Below are 8,736 nucleotides of genomic sequence, written 5' to 3' on the forward strand. Positions count from 1 at the left end.
GTAGTCAAACTGCTAATAATAAGACACACACAAAAATACTGAAAACAAAAATCCAAAACCCACTAATAACTATTTAAATGAATGCGGATTTCTCATCGGAGACCATAGAGCCCAGAAGGAAGTGAAACAATGTTTTAAACATGTTTGTGGGGCGGGGGAGGGGGTGGATCCAGAATGCAGAACCTGCCTTTTTTTTTTTCTTGAGAGGACTATTTTTCTGAAAGCATTGCATATAATAGAAAATTGTTTCTGAGAAGTAACATTGCCAGACAGTTATACTAATTGCTTTTGCAAGGCATTTGATTTATAATAGAAATATTGATAAGTTCATTAAAAACGTTATTTCACTTTCTGAATTAAACTTGTCATCAGAAGATGATGAGGTGCAAAGTGGTCAGTTAAGAAGATTAAATTAGAAAAACTCAACTATTTTAATTTTTTTTAAAAAAACATTGTTTTTAAAGTAAGAAAAAATTGTAATTAAATTGCTGTTGAGATTCATTTTTCACTGATACTGAATTAGTATGTCATAATGAGAGATGGCTGAAGAGATTATGAATTGCAGGATATTAGATAAAACAGAATATTTAGCCTTTACACATTTTTAGTAGATTAGTCATTTAATTGTATAACCTTGTGAGTTGTATCAGTGTCATTTATAATTTACAGATAAGGAAATGTGGTTGGATTTTTTTTTAATGCTATATTGGAAAAAAATGAGATTAGAATTTAGAATTTAGTTCTCACTTTATCTCAATCACTTCTTTTGCTGCATGAGTTTTCAGCATTTACGATATGTCTTTATGAGGCGATTCATTATTATAACAAATAATGAAATGAGGACCTCTTGATGGAAATGTAATTGATAAAACCTGCCTAAAGGACAGTTTGATACTGACAGTTGAAAAATCATATACTTTTGACATAGCAATTCTGCTCTTAGTATTTACTTACTAATGATGCATATATAAATATATATGTGTGTCTGGATATAGACATATTCTGATTGTGACCCTGATTATAACTGCAAAAAATGAAAGCAACTTGTATATCTTTTAATAGAGAACAAACTAAATAAATTTTGTATCCATATGGCAATAAATTTTGCGTCCATATAGTATTAGATATATTGAAAAGAATGAGTTCCAATATGTAAAGATCACTAGGTTAATTTATTAATAAAACAATCACATGTATGTAATTAAAAAGGATATATTCAGATACAGGTATAAATCTTGTCTGAAAGGTTAGAAAGGAAATCTCTTTGGAAGAGATCAATTTTTGTGTTTATTTTTGAATATTTCAGTATAGACTTTCTTGTACTATGTATGTGTAGATATACACACATATACATATTTGTATGTATGTGTGTGAATATATAACAGCTTTTTAAAAATAACATGTAAAGCTTTTTAACTCGTTTGATGTTTTTACTTCATTATCTTCTGGTATTCAGTGTTACCAGTAATAAATGAAGTGGAAGTCTGATTATTATTCCTTCTGCATAGCTCTTTTCTTTCTAGAAATCTTCATTTTCTCCCCTTTTAGTCCTTGGCATTCTGAAGTCGCATTTAAATGTGTCCAGATCTGGATCTTTTTCATTCAATCTGCTCTGCACATGGAAAGCCTTTTATTCTGAAGTTTTGTTTTGTTTGACATTTAAAACACGGGGACATTTTCTTCTATTATTTCAACTATTTCCTTCCATCTTGTCTCTGACCTTGTCTTATGAAAATCCTGGTAGCACTGTTAGACTTGGCCTATGTTTTCAGTTTTCTCATATTTTCCATCTTTTTCTCTTTGTTCTGCATTTAGGCATTTACTTTAACTTGATTTTCCTAATTAGCAGTTTCAACCTTATTCCATCACTTAGTTCGCTGTTTGATTTTTTTAAAATGTGACAACGATATTTTTAATTACTGGGAACTTTTTCTTATCCTTGGGTTGCTCCATTTCTCCCTCTTCGTGGCAGTAGCCTCTCAGATATCTGTGAGAATGCTAATAAAAAGAAAAATGTTAAATTCTGTGCTCAACACCATCTGTCCCTGCCCCAGTTTGGTCATCTCTGTCCACTGTCACTGATATTTTCTTCTACTGATCCATAGTGGTTGGTTTATATTTATATGTGAGGGACTAGGTTGATTAATCCAGAGTCTAAATCTGATGAACATTTCCTCCGGAGTGGTACAGGCCGTCCTCCCACCCCCAGCCCTGTCTCTGGAATGGGGGGAGGGGCATGCGCGGACACTGAGTCCTCAGGTAGGCTTCTCTTTCAGGTTTGTAGGCAAAGAGCAGGTGAACAAGCCGCGAGCCCCGCCACTTAGCTAAATTAAGAAGGCAGATTTTACCCTGGAGATAGAACATATTAACGTTAGTAAGATGCTTTAAGTTGGAAGCACAGAAGGGAAGGAAGTGATGCCACACCCCTGGAAGTGTTGGAGAATGTGGTCAGGGGAGTTTCTAGTTGTCATGAGAAGTGTGAATCACTGCAGGCATTTGGTGGCGCACAGTACTGTGCAAAAAGGAATTTTTGCTCCCCAAGTTTTCCGTTTGAGAAATACTGCTTTAGTGTATTCACTCCCAGGTAGTCTCGTTCCCCACCGCCCTGGAATGTCTGATACGAAGAAGCAGATCTGCCTCAGCCTCTGTGCGCCGCGTTTCGGACCCAGCATCCCCGCCAGGGACCCTTCCTGCGCAGAACGAACACCCGCTGTCTCTGGAAGGAAGCTGGTGGTGCTTTGGCCCGAAAGCGCGCGCTCGTGCGCGGGGCTCCTTACCAGCCCTCAGCCGCTGCCCCGCCAGTGTCCCGCCGCTGCGCCTGCCCGCCCTTCACCCTCTCCTTCTGTTGACTCCGCGCTTGGAGGTGTGCTAGGAATGCTGCGGAAACTCCAACTCCACCTTTTGTATCAAGGCTTTAAATACTGACCATGCATTCCGGATTCTCAGTAGGGTGAACGCGGTTTGGTGATTTTCAGGAGGATGCCTTTCCACTGTGTCTCCCTACTTTTCCATCTTGTTATCATCATCCTGCCACCCTCGTCAAAGAAAGAGTTAACATTTTACTCCTTTCCTGTACTCCCTCAGCGTAAATAATGCACCAGGAACTATTGTTCGAGGAGTTTCCCCGTGTATTATTTAGCAGCAACAACCCTGTGAGCTACAAACCATTGTCATTCGCCCACTTAATGGATGGAAGAAACCGACTTGGGGAGGTTGGTTAAGGCATTTACTCGGGTTTGTAGGACTAGTTAAGTGGCAGAGTCCAGGCTTTTAACTGCTACATCACCTAACTCTGTGATTCCTTCATAATGTTCTTATTATTGTGCTTTATACACTTGTTTACATGTTTTGGTCTACTCTACAAGATGGAGTTTTTAGAGGAATGGATAGTGCATCTCGATTCCCTTCAACATCTAACATTGTGTCTTGTCGTCAGGCCTGTAAGAACTCAGTTAATGTTGATTAAATTAGCGCGGTGCATTCAAAACTTTACTTTTCTTCTTTGATCTCGTATATCCAAATTAGAATTTCAAGATACCAGTTTGAAAGCTAAGGTATCGACAGTATACAGTCATTTTATAGAAAACTATTGTCTTACTGAGTTAACTAAATGGTTTACATGAACTCTGCTGTCTTGGTCAAACCAGTTGTGTAAAAATAATTGTGTCAAAATTTAACCTTAGAGAAACCTGACTTGATCCACATTTCAGTGGGGTTTTTTTTCTATATCATTTCTCAGAAATGTATTTTTTTAAAGAATTTTGCTTTTCTATTGCAAATGCATTAGAAATAGTCCAGATAACTTTTAGGTACCTCCTTGAAAATTATTCTTAAATCTTTCCAAGTGCACATAGAATAAGATTTTGTTTTTCATTTCCTGGCTTCTGTAAATTATGCAGCATGATTCTAGTGAAATAATTTATAAACTATAAAAGCAGAGGTAATTTTTAACATCTTCTGAAAACTTAATTTACCTGTCATATTTTCAGTGGGAAATTCAGATTGTTGAACTGAAAGGGAGTGAAGATACCACCAAATGTGGTCACAAAAGAATTTTTAATATTAAAAATAGGTTCTAGTCCTAATTAATTAAGAATAGTTTATTTAATTATAGTTCTAAAACTAGGTAGAAATGCTTTTATAAAAGCAATTCTACAAGGCATTTGGAACAGAATATTTTGGGTAAATGCTATTCATTTTATTAAATTTGCTATGTATACTGAACTATATTATAGAAAGTTAGAAATATATTTACATGTAAGAAGTATTACTGTAAAAGCTAGCCATTTTAGTGGACTAAGCATTGAAAGATACCACTTCCTTCTTTATGGTTTGTTGTACAGTTTATAGGAAGTTGATAGCTTTGATATAACTGCTTTGTAAACTACCCATATTGCTGATTCCAAGTATCATACAGACATTTTATTTATAAATAATATCTAATTTAAAAAACTATTCTTGGTTTTGGTAACAACACTGTTCCACTTTTGAGACTGAAACTATATTATTGAGAACTTATGATGTACCAGACTGTGGGGCGGTTGGTGAGAACATAGGTTTCAACAAGACAGGTGTGATTTCTGTGCTCATCAGAGTTAGAATTTAGAAAGGAAGTTATACACTAAACAAAATATTTGATTGTGTTTGTCAGAGCTGTAAAGTATAGAATGCTATGAAAATATATATTAGGAGACTTTATTTTAGTAGGGACAGCCAGGGACATGGGTTTCCTGCTCCTGAGGGATGTGTATGAATTAGGTACACAGTGGTGGTTACAGGCAAGGTGAGGGGCAGACTCTGCATCAGGACAGAGGAGAGATGAGTATGACTAAAACTACAAAAGGGTGGTACAGATGGATCTAGCAATGTATTAAAAGGCTTATATGCCATAAATTTATATTTTAATAATTATATATATAAATATGTGGGAGGCTTCTGTGGTAGTCTGGGCGAGAAATGGTTTTGGCTAGGACTCATGAAGGATGATGGAAATGAATTGTTGGATTACACAGGTATTTTAGAAGATAGAATCTACTGCTTCCTTTACTCTGGCTTAGTTTCTATTCCTACCACTTTCAGACTTTCAAATATTTTTGCTATTTTTTTGTCCATTTGTTTTCTCATTAACCATTCTTCTTGTGGCTTTAAAAGAAAAAAAACTGCTATTAATACTTTGCTGCTGTTTTAATAAATTCTGAAGGGAAAGAATATAAACTTAAATCTACTAAATTTAGTTGAACCCTACTGCCACTGATTTTAAATGTAACCTTTAAGCATGAATTAAATCCTATTTAGCTACTATGTCAAGATTTATCTGTTACTCTGTTAATGTTGCGCCATTTTAATTTATAGTGTTTTTATTCTTGATAGCACAGGTACTTCCTTTACATTTATGCTTTTTTCCAAATGCATTGGCTAGTTCTACATATTACTCTTTCACATAAATTTTAGAATTAGTTTACCAAAAATATCCCGTTGGGGTTTCTATTAGGAATTATTCAGTTTTTTTGTTGTGTTTTGTTTTGTTTTTAGGAATGATTTGGAGAGAATTGACATTTTTATAGTGTTGAGTCTTTCTACCTCAGAACATGGTATCTTCATTTACTTATTTTAAATGTCCTTTAGTGTATTTTATAATTTGCCTCATATCTGTCTGAACATTTTTATTTTAGTCTTTTCCCTTATTTGTAGATTTTGTTGCTGTTGTGACTAGTCTCTCTTTTCTCCCCAATGATGTTTTCTAGTTGGTTATTACTCTTATTTAGGAAAACTTGATTTTTCTATATTGCTCTTATGTCTAGTCACTTAGCCAAATTCTTATACCTTTAATAATTTTTCAACTGATTCCTGGAGACTTTTCTCAGTAGATAGTTATCTGTATTTCTTAAAAATGTCATGTCACAATATTGATTAAAATTTTCTATTTAAGTTTGAAAAGCAGTGGTCTAGTGGACATTTTTATCTTGTTCCTGACTTTACAGTAAAGCTTCTGACATTTCCTCATTAACTATGATACTTCGTATAGATTCCAGTATAAAATTATTGGTTTCCTTCTATTCTTACTATGGTTAAGATTTTCCATTAGGACTGTGTTTGAATTTTATTTGATATATTTGAAGCATTGAGATGATTGTGGGTTTTTTTTTTCTTATACTGTGGAAATATATTAAATTACATTACGTATTTTTAATGTTAAACCATCTTTACATTACTAGGATAAACTGTACTTGGCTGTTAATTGTTATTTTAAAGACATGAATTGTCTCTTTCTTAAAGGTTTGATAGAATATATTCCTTTATCTGTCTAGGGCTGATGTCTTTGTAAAAGGATAGATCTTTGTAAACCTTTTCAATTATTTTGTTATAAACTATTTCCATTTTTACCTCTTTCTCCTAAACTTCAGTAATTGACATTTTTCTAGAAAATCTCTACCTGACTAGATTTTAAAATAAAGTTGTTCATTCTCTTCTCTTTTTAATCCTCTTTATTCCCACTGTTATTTTCTCATTGTGTTCCTAATGTGACTTGTGTCTTCTCTTAATCAGACTAGCCAAGTCTTTGTCCGTGTTTATCGGTCTTTTGAAAAAGCCAGCTTATTGATCAAATCTCTGGGGTTTTTTTTTTTTTCGATTGATTTCTGCTTTCTCTTTTATAATTCTGATTTTTTCTACTTCTGGATTCCCCATTACCCTGTAAATTTTGGTCTTTCATGACCTATAGCAGCTTTCTCATGCTTTCCCTCTCTTTGCCCTTTTCCGGGGAGAGAATTCTTCAGTCTGGACTTCCCGCACATTGTAGTTTAATCTTTGTTCTTCATGTCTTTTGCTCTTTCTCTCCCCCTCCCCCGCCCCAAGTAATTGTTTCTTTGGCGGGCGATGCTTCTGGTTGTCGAAACTGGTGAGTCGCTAGTTTTCATAAGAGCTTTGTGATTGATTTGCTCATATTTGTAGCTGAAGGGTCTAGAGTAAACGTATTAATTTTTCTCTAGCTCAAATAAAAATTCCATTTATATGTCATTTAATCTAACTTCTAACTGAAGGGTCTGTCCTCTAGTGATTATGGAGGAGGAGTGGAGCTTGTAGAAAAGTTGCTTTCTGAGTTTTGGGACTTTCCTTTCTTCCCAGAAGCTCTGAGTAAATTGGGACACTTCTCTGCTTCCCTGGCTCCCACCCAGCTTTGGAAGGTTCCCACCACAGAGAGCTGCCTGTTTTGTACATTAAGCCCTTACACTGGAGTTGCCTTGTGGTCATCCATGTCTGAGTAATTATAGATTTAGTTCATATTTTAATATTTTATAAGGTTACTTCTCTCATTTCTTACAGATTTTCTCAAATGTGCTTAGAATAATTCTGTTAAAAGGAACCATTGTGTTCTTTTCATAGTTCCCGTTATTAGGTAACTAATTTACACAGTCAGTCCGGTGAATTGGCTCGCGAGGGGGAACCATTCCTTCGTGCTGTCCCATCGCATCCCAGTCAATGAGGGGGCATGGGGTGATGCCGGGCGTCAGAACATCATTCAGTTCGCTCACAACGAGAGTTTGGGATGCAAGTGTTAGGGCCGGTCCTTGCATGGCAGGGAAGCTGTGTGAATGTTTTGACATCCTGGTTTAACTGGAACACTGGGTAAGTTGTTCCACACACACCCACCACCTCACCCAACCTCCCCCACTGGTCCCTGTCTGCCTTTCCCACCAGTCAGCTCTGAGATGCCCCAGACCCAAACGGTTCCCATGTAGCTACGTACAAAGGGGAAGATCAGGAAGACAGCTCTCACCTTTGGGATTAAATGGCCGGGAGCAGCGCAGGTGAGGTCTCTGTGGCCGAGACCAAGTGAGGATTTTTAAAGAAGCATGGACAGGGACATTAAGAATAGCATCTGGATTCAACTTCAGAACAGCGCCGTGCTATTCTGGGGGGAGGAAAGTCTTAGCAGATGTTCTGAAACTGTCCGTAAGAAGGGACTGGGGGTGAACCTGTAAGACGAGCCCTCAGAGCTCTGGACTCAGCAGGGCCTTCGGCTGGTCCAGTCCAGATCTGCTGAGCCGGGTGACTTGTGAGCTGCCGGGCAAGCACGCTGCAGTTTGTCCGGCTCAGTCTTGGAGAGCCCTTCAGCGCCAACCCAGAGTGCTCCCCAGTGTGTTAACAGCTGTCCTTGAAGCTCTTCAGTTTGAGGAAGTGCTCGGCAAATACGCTCTTCTGACTGGAGGGGAGGCGTGCTACCTGAAGGTTGTTGAGGGGGCTTCAGGAGACTGGGTCAGGTGGTTGGCTGCTGATGGTGTCGTCGCAGAGAGCTCCCACTGTGTGCGTTGACCATGGTGGCCAGCTCAGTTGGTGCCTCCTGGTAGCACAGGTACACCTGGCCGCAGGCCAGAGTTCCGTAGCGGCCATCTCAGCCATCCAGCAGGGTGTCAGTGAGGGCCCTGAGCACACCCTTGCAAGGGGTCTTAGTGTTTCGCAATTCCAGCAGGTAGGAGCAGAAATTCTTGCCCACTAAGGAATGGGGACACCAACCTTCAGCTCAAAAATGGGATCTTAGGGGCACGGATGGCATCCAGAGCTTTCATCCCACACAGTGAGTTGTAGGGATGCTCATTTCTCTGGGCTTTCAGCTGTAGCAGTCTTGCGTCATCCTCTGCAAGGAGCTCTAGGATTCATACTTGATAGACTGAAGCCTGAATAGTCGAGTTATCAGTTCCTCCTTCAAGTCTTTGGAGCATGTATCCCATGGGGACA

General features: G+C 37.9%; 1 protein-coding gene and 1 pseudogene across 1 annotated transcript in view; one reads left to right on the forward strand and one right to left on the reverse strand.

Moving 5' to 3' along the window:
* Positions 1-8,736, forward strand: part of MPP6 (membrane palmitoylated protein 6) — an 84,124-nt gene that overhangs the window by 27,803 nt on the left and 47,585 nt on the right. The gene's annotated exons all lie outside the window — the stretch shown is intronic.
* The window catches only part of LOC105293202, a 2,345-nt pseudogene continuing 1,751 nt past the window's right edge, over positions 8,143-8,736 (reverse strand).

Source organism: Pteropus vampyrus, unplaced genomic scaffold, assembly GCF_000151845.1.
Source record: "Pteropus vampyrus isolate Shadow unplaced genomic scaffold, Pvam_2.0 Scaffold69, whole genome shotgun sequence".
NCBI classification, from domain to species: domain Eukaryota; kingdom Metazoa; phylum Chordata; class Mammalia; order Chiroptera; family Pteropodidae; genus Pteropus; species Pteropus vampyrus.